This window comes from Agelaius tricolor, unplaced genomic scaffold (assembly GCF_023055355.1).
Source record: "Agelaius tricolor isolate 1412-34295 unplaced genomic scaffold, bAgeTri1.0.p SCAF_6, whole genome shotgun sequence".
Classification (NCBI taxonomy): Eukaryota; Metazoa; Chordata; class Aves; order Passeriformes; family Icteridae; genus Agelaius; species Agelaius tricolor.
Window position 1 is genome coordinate 34,707,272 of NW_027269266.1, and position 22,035 is coordinate 34,729,306.

General features: G+C 42.3%; 1 protein-coding gene across 7 annotated transcripts in view; it reads right to left on the reverse strand.

Annotated features, from left to right (window-relative positions):
* Positions 1-21,097, reverse strand: part of SATB1 (SATB homeobox 1) — a 92,035-nt gene extending 70,938 nt beyond the window's left edge. For 3 of the 7 annotated variants that reach the window (XM_071429315.1, XM_071429314.1, XM_071429308.1), the window contains exon 1: positions 20,962-21,097. The gene's annotated coding sequence lies outside the window, so the exon portion shown is untranslated. The other 4 variants (XM_071429311.1, XM_071429313.1, XM_071429310.1 and 1 more) reach the window with 4 other exon arrangements.
* Between the last annotated feature and the right edge of the window lie 938 nt (positions 21,098-22,035).

The window sequence follows — 22,035 nt, forward strand, 5'->3', positions numbered from 1 at the left end:
CTCTCCCCCTTAAAAATAGAAGTTAGAAAAGAATTTGCCATTTAACTTCAGAAAGCAGTGGCGGGAGAGGATTGCTTTTGAGTTTCCTAACCATATTATACAGAGTTTATCAACTTTTGCAAGGTTCAAAATATGCAATTTTTCAGATATTAAGTTTCAAGTGTTAAACAAAGTAGTTTATTCACTTAAGATAAATAACTGAATAGTTTCTCCCCAAACATAAAGCTGGGGTAAAATCCTCTACAATTTCTACAGTACTTTTGATGCCCTTAAATATAAAAAAAACCCAAAACCTGGGTGATGCTGACACAGCTATTTGAAACCAAAAAACCAGAATTTCAATAGCAAATTAAGAAAAGGTATATATTAGCATGCTTGTACTTCCCTTTTTATAAATTTTTGAAACCTCTGTCCATGAATAACAATTACAGTTAAATCACTAAAAATCGTCCAAGCCTACAGCATAACAGAGTAAGTTTTAAGGATTTTTGCCACTCATCAGAACCTGTTTTTCAACTATATTAAAAAACCTTGCTGAGAGCAAAGGCATCTTTCTGGTTATGATTTCACTAATCAATACTGTTGTGATTGTTAGGTATTTTATCCCTGACAGGGAAAGGTATAACTATACAGACAATTATGTTATATATATATATATATATATATAATATAATCACTAAGGACAGGTCAACAGACATTAATCTTTGAACCAGTATTTACATTAGCAAGTACAAATAGTAATACTGGGGAAGTCATATTTAGAAAGACTGGTGTGAATCGGATAATTGCTACTTTTCTTTCAGATTGCTAATAATTCAGTACATTTTCTGCACATTTCATAGCCAAGTTATTAGAGCCTAAATATCTTGGAATCTTTATATATATACACTTCTATGTCACTAGTATACACACCAGTGATAATTTTGTAGACTATTTTTTCTTGTTTGAACATCACCCTGTTTTTCCCGATACAGTGAAGAAAAAAGCAATGTATTAATTCAAACCTTTACAAGCAACCTCAAGAATGCAACCAAGTAGATGAAGTTCAGACAATCATTACTTTTCCTTATGCTGTTAGGTGACAAGCTAAGGTTCACTATTCATCTTTATCCCATCTGTTTTAGGTCATGCGTCTCATGAACAGTAAACATGCCTATTTTAGCCACTTTTCAAAAAGAATTTTTTAAACTGTGCTAAGTGTAACCTAAGCAAAGAATTACAGATTCAAACTGTTAACATCTTCCGATGTTTCTAACAACACGAACAGACCATAGGGCTGCTATTCTGAGACTGGTCTATCTCAAGAAAAAGAGGATTAACAAAACAAAACAAAACAAAAAAAAAAAAAAAGGGGTGTTGGGGGGGGGAAGAGTAAAAGAAAACACACACAAAAAAAAGCTTCGAACAAGAAATTCCTGATCACTTTTGGCAACTTCAGAAGTACTCTAAGGCAGGAAGGTTCTTTGCTACAAAAAGTATCTAGTCATCATGAGTCAGAATCGCACTACATCATGTACAGTGAATAAAAGTGATAGATCGCCACTTAGTTAATACACTGACTGCAACCAAAACACCAAATGGGTCATTTTCGCTTGGCCTGAGAATACCCACCCATCGGCATCCTTTCACCGCTTAGTCATCTTGTAAAAAGCTTTATGTTACAAAGCAAAATTACATGCACATAAAACACCTAATTTACTCATTTAAACTCCATGCCCAAGGCTAAAGTTCACTGAAACCTCAGTTTGGAATAGTGATGAGCAACAACCAGCATGGCCTGCCCAGGGAGAGGGTGGCAGGAAAGACCTATCATCTCCGCCGGTTCCAGGCCAGGAGTTTCCCTGGGTTTCGCATTTAGGCATCTTTCACAACTACAAGTTTTCATCACAGATCAGTGAGAGAAGAGCACAATTTCAAGGCACAGTTTCCCGGAGCCAGCGTACACGTACAGGCACACCGCGCAATTTCTGAATGAGAGTCGGTGCCGTATCCCCTTTTGTCGCGATGTAACGCTGCCGGTATTATATTATTTCTTTCTCTCCTCCTGAATCAGCCCCCTCCCCATGCCTTTCCCCTCCTCTTCCCTCCCTCCCCCATAAAAACCCATAATCACATTTGAGAGAGGCTCCGCACTTATCCGTTCCATATGGCTCTCACAATCCAGGCCAAGCTTTCCCTGTGACCTTTTAAAGAGACAAAGAAGCAAAGTACTTATCTAGAAACAGAAACACTGCAGTTTTCTGAGTGAAATTAGCAAAACCGACCCGAAACTCACCACTTCAAAACTTGACAGCATATAAATAACAAAAACAAAGGAGGTTTCCTTTGCAGCCCGAGCTCTTGAAGAGGAAGAAGTTCAAGACTGATGTTTTTAGGTCCCCCCCTTTCTGAAGGGGGGTGGGGGGGGGGGGGGGGGCAGCAGACCTGAGGACTACTTCCCCTAATATTCTCTTATTTTTTTTTTTTTTTTCTTGTTGCTATTTTCCTCTAGGCGGGGAGGGGCAAAAACAGATAGCGAGAAACAGAGTAGCCATGAGCAAAAATGGCAATGGACAAAAAAAAAATAGAGATTAAATATCTTTTGAGAGAGCCAGTTTTCGAGGTTTAGCAACGGAAGACAGAGCTGCAGATCAAATTGATCAGACAAGTGTAACGCTCAAAACGAGGAATTAATAATAATAATAATAATAATTTAAAAATAAGTAGCAGGTTTAAATTAAGGTGGAGGGTGATTTAAGTCTAGCTATCCTTTCAAAAATAAAACCAATGCATAAAGGATCAAGTGAGAAAGGGGGTTATTAAAAAAAAAAAAGCAAAGAAAAAAAAAGGCAGCTTTTCTATCCAGTGTGAAGAGCAGAAAGTCTACTTCTAGGTTGTCACTTACACTATTATTCTCCAATAGGCACCCAGAGGAGCAGCACACACAGAAGGAGCCCGCTCCCCTCCCCCTCCGCAAAAATATACACCGTAACAGCCCCCAAACTTTCTGCGGAAACCTCAGCCCCAGAGATCGCTACTGGAGATAAAAAGAGAAAAAAAAAAGTGGAGAGAAAATTGCAGGAAAAGGCACTAAAATGCCACTTTTAATCTCGCCTCTGCGGTCCGGGGAGGGAAAAAAAAAAAAAAAGGAAAGAAAAAAAAAAGGCAGAGAGGACCTGTCTCCTCTCATTTACCGGGGGCTGTTGTGCGAGCGACGGGGGGGAGAGAGGGAGCGAGAGAGGAGGGGAGAGAGAAAAAGAACAGAGGGGAGGAAGGAAACACACAACAAGGCACACCACCACCACTACAAAAAAGTGACGAGGTTTCACTCCCTCCGAGTCCAACACCGGGAGAAATTATAATTTAAAAAAAAACCGATCCTATTAGGAAAAAAAAAAATTAAAAAAAAAAAGGAAAAAAGAAAACCAACAACAAAAAACTGGTTCTGCTTCTGCAAAGAAAAAAAAAAAAGAAAATCTGGGAACTCCGAGAAGAGTTACTCGCAAGAAGGGGTAAAAAATATAAAATAGAAAGGTTGCAAAAAGCCAACAACAACAAAAACCAAGCCAGCAAAAAAAACCCCAGTAACAATTGAAAAAGAATAATAATGGTAGGCTATGTATTTTGTCTTTTTTTTTTTTTTTTTTTTTTTTTAATTCTCGTTTCCCCTGGCTGGCTGGGTATGGTTGTTATTTAGGCCGGTTTGGTGGTTGTTGCTGGATGTTACATGGATATGTGTGTGTGTGTATGTGTGTGTGTCCCCGGACGGAGCTGCCTCGCTCTGCTCTGCTCCCCCCCCTCCTCTCTCTCTCCCTCTCTGTTTCTGTCCCCATTAAATTATTAGTTGACTCATCACTACTCCTCCTCCTCCTGCTGCTGCCGCCGCCGTCCCCTGCTCACAGCCTCCTCTCCTCCTCTCCGCTACCGCTCGCTGCCGCTGCTGCCGCTGCTTCTTCTTCCTCCTCCTCATTTTAATACAAAATAACACCGAGGCCACCGGCTTTTTTTTTTTTTTTTTTTTTTCCACAGCCGGAGACGGGAGGAGGACGCAGCCTCCCTGCTGCTGCCCGGAGCCCTTCCCCAGCGGCCCCGGATCATCCGACACGTCCTGGGAGAGAGAGAGAAAGTGGCAGAGGAGGAGGAGGATGAGGAGGTGGTGGTGGTGGTGAAGGAGAGAGGCGTGGGGGAGGGGAGGCCGGGGAAGGGGGAGGGGGTCGGCAGAAGTGCGGTGGCAGAGGGGGACCGCAGCGAGGAGCGGGGAGGGGGCGCCGGGCCGGGCCGGGCCGGGCCGGGGGGGGCGGCCGCCGGCGGCGGTAGGTGAGCGGGGGGGCCGGGGGAAGAGGGCGTGCGGCTTCCGGGCGCGCACGAATTTGCAGCTCGCTGGGTGCGGGTGAGGCGGCCCTGCCGGCGCCGCGCACAATGCCCGCTCCGCGCCGCCCCGCTCCGCGCCGCCCCGCGCCACAGCGCGCCCCCCCCGGCAGATGGGGCCTGCGGCGGAGGGGGCGAGCCGGGGGGGACGGGCATGGGGGCACAGCCGCAGCACCCGCAGCAGCAGGAGGAGGAAGAGGGGCGGGGGTGAAGGCTGAACAATATCCTGCCGGCGCTGCCGGGTGCGCCGCGCTGGCGCAGCCCCCGCCCCTCGGCGCGGAGCCTGCGCGGGCCGCACCGGGCAGGTGCACGGCGGCGGCGGCCCCGCAGGGCCCGCAGGTGGGGACGCGCCGCGGGGGCCGCCCCGGGGAGCCGGCGGCCCATGTGGGGGAAAGAAGTTTTTCCTTCCCTACCCTCGCCTTCGATACCGACAGGGATGAAAGAACAGCACCAGCCACGGTTCTGAAAGGCGGCCGAGGCTGAGTGAAACCGGCCTCGTTCCGCGGAAGGCATCACCCAGCGCGGCTCTGGTGGCTCCGCTGGGCGCCGCGGCCAACCAGAGCAAGCTGCAACACACCGTGGGTGAGAGCGATACATCGCTCCGGGCTCGGGACGGCCAGATGCCACATCCCCACGCCACAAAACTGCCCCTGTGTCAAGTCCGCAGCGCGGGACCGAAAGCCACCCCTGAAAGGTGAAAGCTAAAAGGTGGTAAAGTATTGACAAAACAAGTAACTGCGAGACAGACATGGCGTGTTCCCATCATGCACGTGGAAGAAAGTAACCCAACTAGACAAACTTGAAAGCAACAAGTTTGTACAAGCTGCGAGATAAGGGAAAAATTAAACTTCTTTATTGATAAAATGCATAGTGTTTGAATAGACTATGTCTAAAGGGAAAATTGCATCATCGACCAAAGAAAACATGAATTACTGCATAAACAGGTATATAACCAAAATGTTTAGGGCAGTAACTTTAAAACAACTGACAACAAAGCAACAACAAAATACAAACATGAGGCAGCAGCAAAAGTAGGTGAGTGAGAAGGCTAATACCAGTCCTGTAGTACACAAAATAGTATGGCCTCTGAACACAGAAAAGGAAAATCATTAATTCTATGAAGAGAAAATTTTGCACTACACATATATTACTTATTATTAAAGAAGAGGAATGCATCAAGACAAGGTAAAGAATCACATTGATGTTTACTAAAATAAGCACAAACAGCATATAGGACATGCAGGAAAAAGAAAATGGTAATAGGGCAAAATGCATGAAATATTTATCATATTCTGCAGTGCATAAAATAGATTATAATCTCAGAAGCAAAGAAATGCAAGGCTGGAAAATGAATACGCTGTTACATAATACTATTATTCAAAGCAGAATAAGTGGAGGTGGCATATGTATGAAACATGAAAAGTTGTACCTATGTTGTATGTCTTGAAAAAGCTTACTAAGATCATTACCGAGACTGCTGAAAAGGAAAAATAAAAACCAAAACCCAAAACCAAAGAAACATGTTCCACAAAGAAAAACAAGGGAAAATGTAGATGACATCTTCCATAACATATGATCAAGGGGTAGCTGTCTAGTGGGTTGTTTGTTTAGAAACCAATTTTTTTTTCAACAAGATAGAGTATCCATCAGTCCCTCTTAAAAAAAAAAAAATATATATATATATATATATGTATTTCCCAATACATTTGAATATTTGGAAGAAAACTGTATTAACTAGTTTAATCCAAACTTTGTGGGCACAATGGAAAATATCAATGTATTATTTTTTCAACCTTTTCAGAAAAGCCTGATAAGGTAAACTTAAACTTCAGCAGTAAGCAGGACTGGCCACTAAAGAAGAAAATCATGAAGGATGTGAGAGTTTCAGCTGGCAGTATGCTCCCTGCAGCATGATGGAGGATAAGGACACTGAAGATAATTTAAGAGATGTAGAGCTGATTAGAATAGAGCAAATATGATCTGGAACAAGATTTGGGACTAAAATACCACCTTATAAAAATGATTACCAGATATGACAATAACAAAACCAAATAACAACACCAAAAGATTAAAATCTTCTAAAATAACTTTTGCTTTGGTGTTCACAAATCATTCTGTTCCTGGTTAAAAAAAAAAAGACAAACCAAAACAACACATTGTTTGGATTAAAACAAAGTGATTAATCTAAAAAGCAGAGATGGTGAATTAAAGGAGCAGGGAGATAACAATCTGATAATACAGGAGCACAGAAGGCCTAATAATGATATTATTACGCACATAACCAAACACTGACAAACAAATATTCTGTTAATTATATAATTGTGCATATGCTTCCTATGCTTGAGATAAATGATTATGGAAAAGAACTCTCTTCTTGAAATTGCATATATGCACTAAACCTTATAAACTCTCTACCACATGGATTAATCTAATTCCCATACACCACTTATGCCTGGTAAAGTATTTACTACAGACTTGGAAAGCTGAGCGTGAAACCCTTGCTTTGACTAGAAAGCACGAATTACGGAAGGCTGCTACGTCTTGACAGACAACAATCAGATATCTCTTATCAATACCGAACTACTTGGAAATAATTCAAGATACAGATATCTGATTTTCATTTGACCTATTCCAATTTGCACTTCACTGTGTCAACTTTGATATTAAAATGTTCAGCTAGAATAAAGATATTTATAATAAAAACATATATAAAGAACAGAAGATGAATAGATATTGTCATGGATACATATGCAGGCAATCATTTAAACACGCGGCAATAGTAACATCACATTTTTCATAGCTTCTAGTCAACGTACAGCAGGCAAATATATGCTTAATAAAGGTTATTAATCCTTAATAAAGTTGTTGCACTGTTTTTATTATATATAAATGCATTTTGCCCGAGCATATTTTGAAATAAGACAAATATTTAAAAAGTTGGGCTGCGTATTTTCAACCCCATGGTGAATTAACTCTCGAGCAGCAGTCTCAGTAGCTGCAAAGCAAAACAAATTCTCCAGTGTGGCATGCTGCCTCAGTGCCTCCTAAGGTCTCTGTTCCAATATTTTCTTGTTCAAAATAAATTAGGAAATATGGGCCCAAATCTTGAGGCTTGGCTCTTGTGCAATGCAAACAGAAATGACCTGGCAGCAGAGCAAAACCAGCATGGCTGTGTATTCTCTTTTATCAGATTTCTTTGGGGAGATCAGGCTGATTGGCTTTTACACATATGTACTTCTGACAATGCTGCAGCCCTTTGGGCAACCTGTAAGCACCATCCCATGCTGGAGGTGATGCAGAGCCATGCAGCAGCAGCGGGACAGCAGGACAATTCTCTTCAGTGGGAATTTAAGTGCATTTCCCCCACTGCAGGGTGTGACAGGCGCACATCTATGGGTAATGGTACTGCTGGACAGCAAGGCAATGGCAGTACCATTCCGTGGCTTTCTGAAGGTAAACATCTGTGGCCAGAAGGTGGGTGATGCCCCGGAGGGCTCGTGCCTATTTTGGCTGAGGGGGAAGGATGCACCCCACAGTCCTTTCCCACGTCTACCTGTGCAAACCTCAGCACATCACCACTGCTGTGCCAACACAGTCCCATAGCCCTACAAGTTTTGCACCTCGGACTAAAGTTGCTTTTCAGTCTCCTCAGACCAACTTCCCCTTCGCTTTGCCCTGAACAACAATAGGTGCCTGACACCGCTCAAATGCTTCAACCAACCTGACTGCGGCAATCTCAATTTACATACGACCCAAGAATCCGATGCACACCAATGTGAATCACAGCATTCTGCGACCTCCCCCACGCTGAACTCAAAAGTTACATACCAACCTAGATTTTTTTGACTGCAACCTGCCCCAGCCTGGATAGGATGCCTGTCAAAAAGCAAAAGTGCTATGAAATGAAATTCATAGCACTGAAAGGCATCGCACACAAGCTGTCGTCCCCTCTCACATTTTGCATGAGCAATTTCTGCTCGTTTGTGTTCTCTCACACACCATGTCCTGAAACAGTTACGTAAAATGAATATTTAACCTACGATAGTCAGCTGTATTGAACTGCACTTAATTGGTTATTAAGTGAAGTAAATTATCCTTACCATATTTGTCAGAGGTGAAAAACCTACATATATGGCTACATGTAGTGCATTCATTAGTTTACAGACCCCAAGGCTCCTGGGAAGTATCAGATATCTACACAGTGTCCCATGGTGCAGCATTTTTTAGCTGGATGTCTCAGCTAGCTTGCAGATATGTAAAATCATATACAAACAGACATCTCCCTATTGATTGCCTCTGTGACAAGGCTCGTTTACTCCTGCAAATATTATCAGCAATGTACTTCAATCATGGAATCTTTTTTTAAAATGGAGTTGAATAAGAATATGCAAAATGTGATTATGGATAAAACAAGTTACTTTTAGTCAAACTACTGCACCATTTTTGCAAGTGATTTCATAGCTGTATGTCTATTTTGACTAAGATGCTTGTGCAACTGAAGTAAATACATACTTCTGCAGATGTGGTCCCAACAGTTATTTCAGTTCACCCCTTGGTGAGTCACAGAGAGGCAAAATGCTGGAAGAAAATTATGGAGTAAAGTCCAACAAATCTGTTTGGCATGATGTAGAGAAGGGTGAACAAGAGAGCTAATGAGAAAAGTGAGTCTTTCACCCCTGGTTGCCACAAGAAATCTTAGCTGCTTAAAATTGTAATAGAGAGGTGCCCACTTTCCCATAAAAAGATCAGAGCAATCAATTTTAGTGGTTAATCACATAAATCTTACTCTGTAGTTGCACAGTCTCTTGACTGCTATGTGGACAAACTGAGTTCAGTTTTTGCTATCAATAGTAGGACATAAACTCCCACAAACACTACCTATATGTCATTTAATATAAGCCAGTATGTTTTATGACTGTGGACTTTAGAACCACTTCAAATAAAAAGCTCCAACTTTAAAAAAAGCATTTTGAAGACCGTATTCTCTTCCATCCTTAACACTAGACTAGGACCTTGATGAGTCATGCTTGTAATTTCCATGTGGCAACTACAGCCAACAACTTCCACAAAAAAGAACAAATTAAAAAATGCAATAGAGCTTTATATAATAATATTTTATGCAATTAGGCAGCTTGAAGAAAGGAGGAAAGTTGGCATCTTAGGATCAGTCAAGTTTCCCATGTCATAAATGTATCTTCAGCAGGTCACTAATTTCACAGCTTTCTACCCAGAGGTATAATTTTTAGGTCTTTCATGTGAAGATGCTTAATGTGGGACACTGAGAGATGAAAAAAGAGTGGTTCCTGCTCCCTCATCATCACAGCACTAGATAACTCCTAGGCATGAGATGGGCATATAATTGTTACCTAAAAGAGTCAGTTGATAAGTGGTTATTTTAGGGATGTGTCTGAAGAGAAGCTCTATTAATTTAAGAGTATGTAAATCATGATCCCTGGACACAGAAAGCCACAGTTCCTGTTATTTTTACTTGTTAAAAGGAAAGTTACAGCAAGTTATCTCCTAAGTGTTTTTCAATGTTGTTTGCAATTTTTTGACTGGTTCTGCTTTTTTTTCCATTTTGTGACTCATTTTCCCTCACTTCCAACCACTGTGCTTCTATCCCAGTTAGTATGCTTTTACAAATACAGAAATTTGATCCAACAATTCTGGGAAGGGATGAATTTCACACAGCCCAAGCAAAGCCGTGCATTACGGTAGAAAACGTCTGAACTGTTGCACTTAGCCCTACAGAGGATGATTAAAATATTATTATGTAGACTTAGATGTTCGTGCTGTAGAGCTCAAACCATGGTGAGTTTTTACATAGGGATTCTTCACCAACAGAAGAATCATCTCTGTCACTGACCTGATAATACAACTAAAAATCTAGTGACACAAACTGAAAACATGGAAGAGTTTTAAGTCGAAGGAAATGGTTAGAACTGATTGATGAATTGAACTATGTCAAACTTTCATTATGAAACACAAAACCACATGAAATGTCCTGTTTCCAGTTTCATTAACTCAGAACTCTGCACATGTTCTGCTGCACTTTTTGTACGGTTCAAAACCTTTTAAGTAAAACTGTGCATCTAATTACGGCCAAACTTGACAGGAGTCAATATTCACTGTGCATGAAATACATGCAAAATGTGTGGTTTGGTGTAAAACAAAATGAAAGTTGGTGGTTTTGGCCAAATTAGCATTTTCTTCTAGGGCTCCTTCCAGTCTCAAACTCAGATGATTCCACAGTAACAAAGATGAAATTAATGAGTTTTTTAGTTCTTTTCAGGAGGAATTAGCTGTTAATATTCACAGCTCGTTTAAGGAACAAGATACCTGTTAATATTACCAGGTGCTAACTAAAAAAGGTTTAGCATATGAAGTGTCACTAAGGTAAAGGTCATTTATACATGTGTCAGAGTATGCTTAGTTTAATGCAAACAACATAAAGCAAAACCAAATAACTTCAAAATGTTAAACATACTTGTTCTGATGTAGAAAAAAAACAACAAAACCACCAAAAAAACCAAAACCAAACACACACACACACACATACAAAGAGAGAAATTAACAAACATATATTTAAGTATTTGATGTATATATTTTCTTAAAGCAACCATGTTTCTAGATTTCCTGCTAAGTGGCTACAATGGAAACAAACTGAGATGGAGAGCAGCAGCTGGAAACTCACTAGAATACAGTATTTTTAGGGCAAAATTTGGTTAATATTTATGATAGTAATTTATACTCATGAAAACACTTGAAGGAAATGCTGTTAACAGGTGTGTAAAAAGTTAGTTCCTGTGTTAAATACAAAAATATCTGAGGAAAGATGTCTTCTCTGTAATTTACTTCTGGCAGATTATACTACAAACTCCTTCCTGTATTAGATTTTTCCTTCACAAATCTTCATAAAATGAGAAGTTTTGGAATATTCTGCTCATGAAAGATGCAGTGCATTCTCTCAATTCATTTTTCCTTTATGGATATACAGATGGAAATCCTCTCTGCACCACATGTTCAAATGTGCCACTTCCAAAGTGGATGGGGCCAGGTGAAGAAATGCTCCAAATTATTACAGTTGTAGAAAAATAACATCCAAATCAACTTACCCCCATATTTTTCAAACACCTTCAAATACAAGAATTGCTCAATATGCTGCCACGAATGAACTACACAGAAACACATCTCACATCTAAGTTCATGCTTAAAACTCTTTTAAATACTTTTGTATAAAAGGAAAAAGAAAACATATTCAGATCTTCATTTACTTAATACCAAGTGGTCATTGCTATGGGCATATCAAAAGAGTTATTGTCATTTTTGCTTGATTTAGTTCTGTAAAATTTTTTCCATGACCAAAAGAAGTATTGTGCTCAGTCCATACTGAACTTTTTAATAAAAAGCAGTAAAGCAATCTACTTCATTGTCAAATGATTGAAAGAAATTTAATTAATGCCTTTGGAGGGAACGCCTATATAAGTATCACAATCACAAGAATGTGCATATATGCATATATGAATACATATGCCCAGCCGCAGTCTACCCTGTTGCTTTAATGTCATAACACTATAGTCCATGAGCAGCTGAAGGCAAAAATGAACTCCTATAATTTAAAATATCGTGCTGACACAATTTTAAGGTCCAATTACATTGTGTAGTTTATTAGAAGATTAAATGCTTGCTTCATCACAGGACACTTCAGTCCTAGAAAAGGCAGGCAGTATAGAAATGCTCACAGACAAACAAATTAAAAATAGTAAGTTATAAACAGGGGAAAATAAGTTTATGCCACACCAACAAAACCAAAAAGAAAAAAAAAAACCCGAACCCAAAAAGCAAAAAACACAAAGATGCATGAAAAGCAGTATGCTATGTTAGATGTTTATCTATACATAAGAGACAGGTGTCACAAAAACAAAACAAAAAAATCACGAAGCTAAAGAGAAACTTTAACTCACCAGTTTCCATCTGTTATATCTGAATTCATGCATAATTGATTATCCATGACTGGTAAGTTCTTTTTTTTCACTAGCCTAACACAGTTTTCTAAACATTATGTGTTAAATCACCACCAAAGTAAAGGGTGTTTGAGAAACCGTAAGGGCAGAATAAAAATTTTTAATGAAAAATAACATGTCAGTTAATAATAGAGCTGACCTATGTTTAAGAGAGAAATTTTAATCATGTGCATATTAAATATTAATAACCTATTCTGTTATTGTTATAATAAGGTTAAGTAAGCTTCTCCATGCTTAAGGAAAGAGAAAAAGTAGGAATATGTAACAGTGAAAAAAAAGCGCTGAGAAGCAGAGACATAAGGAAAATGTGTCAACAATAAACAAGAGGAAATGAGAAAGAAGGAAAAGATGAAGGTGGAAACTAATCTCTATGTGTCATTATGACTGCCAGAGTACTGGCAAAGCAGCAGCATCCTTTTATTTCAATTTTAATCATTTCTGAATTTTAATACCCTGCTCCTTTTGTAATTCTCCTGGCATTCCCTATATGCATCCATCCCAGCCAAAACACCAGTGTAAATTAAATGGCACACAACCACACCACTGATGTAGTTCTCCCAGTAGAACCAATTGAGTGACCAAAAAGCAGAGAAGGTATGACTACTTTGTATCCCCACAGACTACTGGCCAATTAAGTGACTTAATGTTCTTCAATTCCTTTAATTTTGAAAAGAAGGGCAGTGGTTAGGTAACCCAGCAATATAGAGCCATTAAAAAAAAATAAAGCAAGCCAGTAGTAATACAATAATCAGTGACCATCAGGGCCTGGAAAAATGAGTTTGCTCTCACTGGCACTAAGGAGCATCACATGATTATTTAATTACAGCTCTAATTTTTGTCTCGTGGATGGCAACATATCAACAATTAATAGGGCAAATAGAGGAGACTGCATTTTTAAAGAGACAGAACCTATAAGAAATAGTGCTTGGTAATGCAATTTATCAGACAGTATAATGCTTCTTACGGCATATCTGTCATCCTGCCAAACATATAAAGAAATTCTACTGGTTCAATTCTCCTGTATGGTATCCATAAAATTCTTCTGGAATGCTTAGAAAACAATAACTACACCTATGAGTATCCTAATTGTCATTTTCAGCGGCAATGCAGAAGTCGGTTACTTGTAGGGCTCGCAGCCCAAATAAAGTAGTGGAATCACGAGTTTCAAATGCAAACATGCCATAAAATTGTCTTGAAAAGATTGTAACGAAAGTCATCAGGAATGGCAAAAATTATTATGGTATTCAGTGAGTCAAGTGAAGAAAAAAAGAAAAAGAAAGTCAATAAAATACAGTCAATGGGACAGAGATTGATTTTGACCGATTGACTTTACTGTGAGATTTTCGTTCAAAGCATACCGAAACTAGGGGCTCAAAACCTATATCATACCGTTCCTGGCCAGGACTGCTAGGTAAGAAATGAGAAATAGGACCTAAAAGAAGATGTATGATAGACATTACCGACTGAAAAGCTCTGCTTTAAAACAGCTGGATGCAGTTTCTTTTCCCTCATGCCTCATCCTGCAATGACGGCAGTGCGGAACCTAGGAACTGTGGGAAGTTCACTATGTTGAGGAGCACTTGCCACAGTTAGGGGAATCTGGAAACTTATCAAGAGAAAAACTAATTTTATGCACCTTTTTGCAAATGTACTCACTTTTTCACAGCAATGGGTGGACCAAACTATGAATTCCATAAATTCATATTATCCAGTGCATGTTTCAGACAATAGTCAATATCTGATGTAGCAAAAGCAAGCTCCAAATTTCCTCTCAGCAATAAACTGTACCTGTGAAAAACCTACCATACTATGCTTAGAAGTTTTTTTAATCCTACTTCTCAATATAAAAATTAGACATGCTTTTTCATTTGATATTCTAAAATCTACCCTTTGAACAAGCAAAGAACGCTGAGTTTGGGCCCTTGCACAGAAGAAAACCCCACTGCTAAACAGCAGTTCAAGTATTATTGCAAAAGTATGACTAGAGAAGCAGTACTATTACAATAAATGCTCCATTCCTCCCCAAAATTGTGTCAAATTAAGTTGTTTTCATTGAAGTCATGAACATTCTGGATTGGAGATCTTAATCTATAATCTTAAAAAGAAAGCTGGCAAGCAAGAGCTTGTATGTAAAAGTAAATATCATTCTTTTTATGCACTAGTTACTATACAGATAACATGTCTCACAAAGACTGTAATTAAATGTCTAGTGCAGAAGTAACACTAAAAAGCATACAGTATTATTATATTACAATGAATCCTTAGAAGCTAAAACTGTCATTTTTAAGTTTTAAGATTCCTTTAATTATTCTTGAGACTTCTTACATTTATCAAGAAAGCCCACCTATGATGAAAAGCACTAATGATTTAAAATCTTTCTAATACTACTCCCCACAAAAATATTAATTTAATCTTTGATTATAAACATTTTAAAACTCAGTATGGAATTCCTCTCCACTTCATTTTTTGCCTTTGGTCCTTCTGAGACCCTGCACGCATGCACGCACACTCTCTCCCACTGTCTTTTCCTTCCTCTCTTTTCTGTCTTTTATTTAATGTAATAGAAGTAGGAATATAGGGTGTGTATGATGTTTAGAACTTTCCTCCTTTTCATTGAAAATGTTTTTAATTACCTGGCTATTATGACCAGACACATATTCTAAGTGCAGTTACTGAAAAGGAAATACCTTTCTCATACCTTTGCATGTGGGTTTGAGTTCAGAGCAGCAATTCTTGGCACTCCTGCTAAAAATGTTTTCCACTCTAGGACTAATTTACAAATATAAAGAATTACTTAATCCTTCACTGTTCTATGAAACACGTATACTACTAATTTTATAGCTGGGTGAATAAACCAGGAGCATATTAAGGCTGCATTTATAAAAGGATAGAGTGCTGCAGCTTCCTTTTTCTTCACATGAAGTTATGTGCTGAGCATTTTCAAAATCAGTATTACAGCATCAAAGATGACAAATATGGCATGGACAGTTATTAACCCAAAATTACACTTTTATTTCAGAGCTGAAACCAGAACCAGGAGTCAAGACACTAGAAAAGATGACGAGACAGTCCTCCAAGCACAGGTGGTCTGAGTGCATACCACTTCGTCTAGCGAGCAGCAAGTGTAACGACCCACAAATGATTGCTGCTGGCCAGATAAATCCTGTCAGAGCAGGATCCCGGGAAGACGAGATGCACTTGAGGTTTAAAGCACCTCCCTCATCTCCTCAGGTCATATCATGTCATAATGCGCCACGGGAAAGAGAGCAGATAGTCCCTGGAAGTTATGTAAGGCCAGCGCAGCTGACAGACGTGGCCCGTCCTGATGTTCTGCACCCAGGTGCAGCTGGGGTGACCGAGGCCCATGTGCAAGCCAGCAGGCTCCTCTGCCTCTCTCACCCACAGTTCACAGCAGCAAAGCACGAGGGAGCGAGAGCTGACTTCTGTCAGCCTACAGCTGTGCAGAGGTGTCACCAGCAGTGCTTTACAACAGCTCAGAGACAGCAGCTAGCCTGCACTCCGGTGGAAGCAAGACTTACAGTCCCAGTCCTAGCAAATGCACAGTGTTTCACAGGGGAATCAATCTCCAAAGAGATCGCTGTGCGTTGGTGTTCTAAATAAATAGCTGAAAGGTGGACCTTGCCACAAATACCGAGTGTTAGTGCGTCCCTCAGCCCATCTGAACACCTAACACTGATCCTCTACAGGAACGGTGAAAACCAAGCTCTGCAGTGACACACCAGTGTGCATGGGAGCAAAGTCAGGCTCAGCAAGTTTAAAAGGAAATATTTAGAATTCAGACAGTGCCTGAGGTATGTTACTACACTCTACTACTGTACTCTACTATTACTATGCCATTCCTAGTACAAGGCACCAGATAAAACAGATTAGGAGTAGTTTACAACTGGTGCAGGGCACAAGGACCAGATCAGAGCACATGTACAAGATCAGTGCTGGCAATTCTCCTTAAAATTAATCTCTATCAAGACAAACGTACTGAGAGCAATGCTGTGCAGAAACCATGAGAAAGCTGACATTTGCAAAGCAATAGAATGGATACCCATTATGTAATGAAGTGTTGGTGATAACTGTGGTAAAGTTAAATGCCACAGGATGGCAAATGTTCAAAACCACCAGCATTTTTGAAGGGAACATCATAGTATATCCTCTTGGAAATAACAGTTACAAGCTGTGGTCAGGGCTGTTGAGAGTTCACGATACCACAGCCAAGGGAACTGACCAACAAGCCAACTTAGTGTTAAGTATAATACTTTGAGAATCTGAGGGAGGAATTAACCTCTCAGGTAAAAGTTATTAATGGAGTCCTTCAACAGAGAATTTAGAGAAGCTTTTTACAAACTGTGAGTTATTCTGACTGCAGTTATCTTCAGTTCAAATGCCGGCTACTTGGACTCATCACTCCAAGATTAAAAGTAACACCAACAGGGCTTTCTGAGACTGACTTTACAAAGTTACAAAATTTCCGTATAGCAGGCAGTAAGAACTGTAAGTTACTCTTTAACCGTCAAACTGTTTTACTTCTTTCTTTTTTTCTTTTTTTTTTTTTAGAATCAGTAGCAACTTTGTGACAACTAAAGTTTAAAAAATGCACTTGATTGCATAGTGACAGATTTGCAGAACATTTTTCATCACACACACATATGTGCTTTCAGTTATTAATAAAATGCTTCTGCCCTTAATCTGCCATTGCCTGAATATACAATTACAGTGTCTTGGATAGACAAATACTGTTAAGGAATTCTGTTTTCCCTGTTTGAGATGCAATTCAATTACACCAAGTAAAACTGAATACTATGTCTTTAAAACTGGCTTCGGCTTGCCACAGAAAGGAATACTGAATCACTTTTCTATTAAGTTCCTCTTAGAGTGGAATGATAACAAAACTTTCTTCTCTTCCTCACCCCCACCTTCTTTTTTTGCTTGTTTTAAACAAGGAGGAGTCAGCTGCTCTGGGTAACACCACAGGTAGATATTAAAATGGAGACAGCCATTATTTAGTGGCGACAGGAATATAAATACAGGCACTAACCTATAAACTGGTGTTTACTTCAGGAAAGTAAGTCATATTTTTTCCTCTGATTGCCGTGCTGTCAGTTTAATGCAGCGTAAATAAACAGTAGGTGCATGATAGCTTTAAGTAGAAAGTGTTCATTCCACAAGAGCAGCAGGTTACTGAAGCCTGATGCCTATAACGGCAAAAACAGAACTTCCATTTTACCTGGCTAAGAGACTTGTGGCTTTTCTATTAAATTAATTTGTCAGAATTCTATGAAAAATATTATGCACTCAAAGAACTTTACAAAAAACATTCATTTTTGCAGCCCTCAACTTGAACCATTTGAAAAAACAAAAGCCAATCACTCCTCTGTAATTTCATCATCCCATCGCTCTAAATGAAAGCTTTATATAATCAACCTAATATAACAGAAAATAAAATGATATATAGAATTGCCTATACTTTGAGTTATTTTGTTCTTATAAATATATTCCCTGACTGAAAGTAAAAAAATTCCCCTTTGGAAAAAGCAATGATGTCTGAGAAGATTGTATATACACTCTACATCTATTAACATAAATTATAAGAAAGTAAAATGTTCCAGATGTGTTTAAACTGTTGTAGAAGGAAAGTTTGTGGCTTCACTGGATATATATTAAATATATCTAGAGAGAGCAATGGCAGTTATATACAAGAAGGCAATAAAATGCTTCACTAGAGTCTATGTTAAAATACCATAGTTCCTAGAAATATGACTAAAACATTTCAGAAGTCATATTTCCTCCAGTTTTAATTCAGAAATATACTTTAATATATTTTTCTATATATTATGAGCTATTTTATTAATAAAGTAATCTTCCTAATTTTTTTCAAATACAGCTGGAAACCTAAGGAATTACTTCAAATTCCTCTGACAATACTTGGACTAAAAAAATTAGGTGACATTAAAAACGTAACAGTACTTTGAAAAATCAAGTAGTTGATACATTTAAAAGATTTGGTGGGGTTTTTTGTTGGTCTTTTTTTTTAAAGAAGAACACCAGACTTCAACTGATTATCATCTAAATGGCAGTTGCACACATGTAAAGCCCTCTCTATCCCAAACCTGTAACGTGGGAGAAGCATTTTCTTTAGAGAAACCTCTCTGAAGAGGTTTTAGTGCTGCTGGGGTGGATGTGCCCACGTCCCCAGCAGGGCTGAGTGTGGTGGTTGGTGCCTGTGGGATGCTGGCAGGGCTCAGGCAGGGCTGGCGCTGCCTTGGGAAGCACAGCCACAGAGGGCAGGTGCTCATCCCCTGACCCGCTGGGCCTACGCTGCAAACCAAAGAGGTGCCCTGCTCCTGCACAAGCTGGGGCTGGCGTGGCAGCCCCTCTCTGCTTCTGATACTGCCAAAGCACTGTGTCCCATCAGTGACTTACAGATCGACTCTGCTTCACACTGCTTTCTCGGGAGCTCAGCAGCAGGTTAGGATTCACACGAGTCGCTAAAATAGCATGAGAGGGGAAACTGCGAGAGTTACTTTGCTATTTAAAGTATCAAGAACAAAGAATATAAAAAGGAAATGGCCAGTTTTTCAAAATTCATGCACAAAAAGCATTTCATTTAAATATTTTTTGTTCCAGTAAACTATTTTGCATACAAAGGACTTATTTATTACATATTTGAACTTGTGGGAAAAAGGGAAGGAATGCACTGATTCCTGAAATAGCTCTACAGCCTTTTTGGAGGCTTTGCTCTTCTGTGCTCTTGCTCTACTCTGAACAGTTTTATTACAGGGACAGAGGAATTCCTTGGAGTCAGTTGTTTCTTTTCCACTAGCTGTACTGAAGAGTGGGCACACAGAGCATACTAGCCAAGGATTTTAATTTCTCTTCTATTGCCTTGTTTGTGCACTATCTGTTCCGACGCATGCTTATATGTGAACACGTTGCATTTTCTGCCTGCTCATTTTTTTACCTACTCTATGTTATTTCACATTTCCTCACAAAACTATTGCTTCAACTCGAAAAGCAAGGTAATACCAATAACAATCTCAAATAGAAAGTGAATTAGAAAATGAGTGTGTGTAGGTATAAACATATTTAAGAGCATATAGGAGTACAGGACTGGAAAGAGCATTCTCAAATTCTACAAATAGTGCTGAAGAGTAATTAGAAGATAGAAATTGCAGAGAACATGCTATATTCATGTCTATACACTCTACGCTTACAGTTTCAAGTTGTTTTTGAATAGTGCGCCTGATTTGACACATATCTATCTGGTGATTGTGTTAAATGCTTGAACAGATAGTGAAATATCCAAGCATTCCTTGTGCTAACTACAGCTGAAATTTTACACTTATTGTAACCTTTCCTAACAATGTGAGAAAAACAGAGTAAATATATTAAATTTGTTTCACAACAGATGCTTAGGTTGTTAATATTTAAGATGCCTATTCATGCTATTCCTGTCTGCACATTTGTCAAAAATGTAAGCTTGAATGCTAATGTTTGCCAGCAGACTACAGCAGACAAATATATGAATGCACTGTACCAAAATAATATAAAGTAGAAATAAGGGGCCGCTGCTAACTCCCACCCAAGTAGCACGGACCAGAATGAAAGGGCACCTCCAGATCACACGCCCTGGAGTCTCTGCATCTGAATTTGTGAATTATTTTCGCAGAAGCGCTGCGCTTATTTGCACGGACTAAAACCAGCGAAGAGCTTTTCTCAGTTTAAACTTATTTCAGCTTAGGAGCTGCTGCAAAGTGTTTCAGAAAACTTAGAGTGTAGCGAAGTTTCTCCCGCAGTCAGAAAAAGCTGGAGACTGGCAGAGGGAAACTCCGGGTCGGGCAGGTGCCTGTCAGGAGCGCTCCCCCCGGCAGCCGGCGGACACGGCGACAAAGGGGCGAGGATTTAGCAAGACCTCGAGTGGCGGGTTCGGAGACGAAGCGGAAAAATCAAAAGTAAATCCTGGAGCACACAGACGAGCTCCTGGCACTGCTCCCCGTGACAGCGGCAGCGCCGGGTCGCGCCGCGGGCGGGCGGGGGGGACGTGCCACCCACCGCCACGGGCGCGCCCCCGGCTGGGGCAGCCGCCGCCGCTCGGCCGCCCGCGCAACCCCCGCGCCCCGCGGAAGCGCCACCCCGCGACCCCCCCATCCCCCCTGCCCGCGACCCCCGGCCCCGCCGCTTCGCCCCGCGCCGTCGGGGGCGCCGCCGCCCCGCGCCCGCCGCTGCCGGGAGGCGCGCGGCGCTGGGTAAGAACTTTGCCAAACTTTGGGGTTTTTTCCCTCTGCCCCCACCCCCACCTCCCCTCGCTCCCCCCGTGCCGGCGGCGGGCGAGGGAGCGGAGCGGAGCGGGGCCGGCGACCGGCAGCGGCGCGGCGGCAGGTGTGAGCCCGTGCCGGCCGGGAGGCTCCGGCAGCGGCAGCGCCGAGCGCAGCCACCCGCCCCGTGCCTCCCTCCCGCCCGCCCTCCCGGGCCGGCACGGCCGGGTAAATCGCCGCGGCGGGTGCCCCCGGCACGGCTCTGTCCCCCCCCGTCCCCCACGTCCCCGAGGAGAGACGCCGAAGGAGCGGGACCGACTCACTCATGGGAGCGCGGCGGGCGAGGCCGGCGACACCTCCGGCTTCCGAGGCGCCGGCGAAGTTAATTGCACTGAAGTTCAAGTTGTCTTTTCACCCATCAGGAGTGGGCGTTTAAAGGAAGGAGAGCGAGGAGGAGGAGGGGGAGGGGGGAGAGTCTCTCTCTCTCGCTCGCTCTCGCACACACACACACACACACACACACACAGGCACACGCATGCACGCACGCACACACACACACACGCACACGCACCCGCCCGCTCGGCTCCGCTCCCGAGCTGCCTCAGCAAGGAGGAGCCCGGACGGAAAACACCAGGGCAGCAAGGTACCGGCGTGGGGCAGCCCTGCCTCTGCCTGCGTGTGTCTGTGCGGGTGTGCCTGCGTGTGTGTGTGTATATGTGTGTGTGAGTGTGTGAGTGTGTGTGTGTGTGTATGTGTGTGTGCCCGCGCTCCCCCCGCCCGCTGCCTCCTCGCACGGCCCCTCCAGGCGGGGAGGTGCGCGCTGCCCCCGGGGAGGGGGCGGCGGTGCCGTCGGGGCAGCGCGGCCGCTGGAGGCCGGTCCGACCGGGGCCGGGGTCTCCGAGCCCTGCGCCGCCCGCTCTGCTCCGCGCCCGCTGCCTCCTGCCTGCGCGGCGGCGGTGGGAGGGGGGGAGAAGCGAGCGGCGGCTGGAGCGCAGCGGTGGCGTGTGTCTGTGTGTCTCTGTGTGTGTGTGTGTGTGTGCGCGCGGCGGCTCCTTCCCTCCGGCGGCTCCCGGCCCCGCGGGGCGGTGGGGCTGACTTGGTGGAAGTGCCGGAGGATGCTGGTGTGTGTGTGTCCATGCCTGCCGTGCCCCCCTTCCCCCCAAAACTCGGGTCGAAACCCTCCACCGTCCCCGCATTGCCTTCCCCGGCACCGCGCCCCCGCCCCCCTCTTCCCCCTTCTCTCCATCCTTCCCCCGCTCCTTTATTTCCACAGCTGTCCCCGCGCCCTCTGGCCGCCCCGCGCCGCTACTCCCAGGGCGCCGGCGGCAGCCCCTTTCGGGCAGGCAGCGCTCCACGGCCACCCGCGATTTGAGGTGGCCGAGGGAGAGAAGCTCCGC